The following is a 1,641-nucleotide window of genomic DNA, read 5'->3' as shown; positions in this document are numbered from 1 at the left end:
CACCTTAACTATGGCCCAGCATGTTTTGCATGAACCTGCTCAGGACTGCCAGAAATAAATGATATGCTGCCATCCGGCCACTGACAGTCTCAAAAACCCAGACAAATATTCCAGAATTATAGCAATCCAAATGTATGGGGTTGTATGACTTTTTTTGTATGGGAAAAAAGTGAGTTTCTAAAGAAGACAGAAGTAAAACTAAACCTAAATGAAAGCTTTGCCTGACTTGAAGTAACAGAACTGTTATTTTATAACGCAGAGAGAGAACAACACAGAGAACAAGCTTGAATGTTCTGAATGGACAGGAAACGTAAACACTGATGCGGTTGAAGTTATAGCAGATGGTTGAGCTCAGAGTAAAAGGGAAGGAAGCATGGAAGCCACTGAGAAGAAGAAGTTACGGTCTCATCTATATTAAGCACAGCATCTCTTTCTTCTGCTTATTTGTGAAAGTAAAACACTGAAAGCTTAGCTGTGCATCAGAGAGCTGCAGAGCTGGATGTGAGGATGAAGCGCTCTTTGCTCTGCATGCTGGAGTTATTCTGTAAGTACATCACTGACTTTCTCTTGTGACCAATTTAAGAAACTATATTGGTGTAAATTAAAGTGTATGAGGTGGTTAACAAGTCTCTGAGAATTCGAATGGTATTACCTTGTGTCCATTTAAAGCAGGGTATTGCGTTGGAAACACTGCTGTTTTACATTACTAGTTTAGAGCATATAAGCAAAGAAATTTGAGGATGAGTCTCCAATCTGAAAATTTACTTTAACCTCCTAAGACCCGAACTCTTCCACAGCATGCATTTTAAAGTTCTCTTTGATATTTGGTTACATTGGGGCCCGATGAATGTAAAAACAAAGAATTAACAGATTTTTTTTTTTTGCCTTATTTTTGTTTTTAATAAAAATAAGAGCCACCTATGAGGATATTCGTTTAAAATTTTGATAGAACAGTAGCAGTATAATGTCGTAAGTGAATATCAGGCCCTTGTAGAGCAAAATTGAGTATTTTGGTCTAAATAACCCAAAATGTGATGTCCACATATGTGGACGCCAGGTCCTATAGGTTAAAAAATGTTTTACTTCATAGTGAGTTGATTTGCTGCTGTTTTGATGATGTTTCAATCTTGATTTCAGTGCTCAGTACACTCTTCGATGTAAATGCTGAAGGTACGACAGTTTTTTTTTCTTCCTGTTTACAAAGTATGAACAGCATTGATGTATCTCCTGTATCTTTCTGTTTATGTGTTGTCACGGCTGAATCAAAATCCAGACACAGACAAGAATTGACAAACTTATCAGCAGTTTACTTTCACAGACACCAGTAGCTGAGAGAAACAGGTGTCTATGGTAAACATAGGGGGCTGATTATCCATCAGGAGAGAACCAGCTTTTTGATTTGGTGAACAAAGCCAGGAACAGGGTGAGTTAGAATTGATTTGAGTTGACTGACAGGAAGCAGGAGCGAGCGCTGCCCACACATGGGCCAGCACAAGGCTAGTTGTAGACACACTGGTGGCCCTGTGCTGGCCCATATGTGGATCATCTCTGGCAAACCTGAACCGGGCCACCAAATGGCCGTCATTCTTTGCGGTATGTGGGCCATGTGTAAGTTGTGTGCAGCCACGGGCCAGTTGCAGA

General features: G+C 40.0%; 1 long non-coding RNA gene across 1 annotated transcript in view; it reads left to right on the top strand.

Annotated features, from left to right (window-relative positions):
* The first annotated feature begins 460 nt into the window (after positions 1 to 460).
* Positions 461 to 1,641, top strand: part of LOC106455995 (uncharacterized) — a 5,797-nt gene continuing 4,616 nt past the window's right edge. The window contains exons 1-2 of the long non-coding RNA XR_001290191.1: positions 461 to 544; positions 1,138 to 1,170. This is a non-coding gene — a long non-coding RNA (uncharacterized LOC106455995). The remainder of the gene's footprint in view (positions 545 to 1,137; positions 1,171 to 1,641) is intronic.

This window comes from Pundamilia nyererei, unplaced genomic scaffold (genome assembly GCF_000239375.1).
Source record: "Pundamilia nyererei isolate P.nyererei 1_Seehausen unplaced genomic scaffold, PunNye1.0 scaffold00753, whole genome shotgun sequence".
NCBI lineage: Eukaryota > Metazoa > Chordata > Actinopteri > Cichliformes > Cichlidae > Pundamilia > Pundamilia nyererei.
Note: the sequence above shows the minus strand (reverse complement) of the source record. Positions and strands in the feature narration are given on the sequence as shown.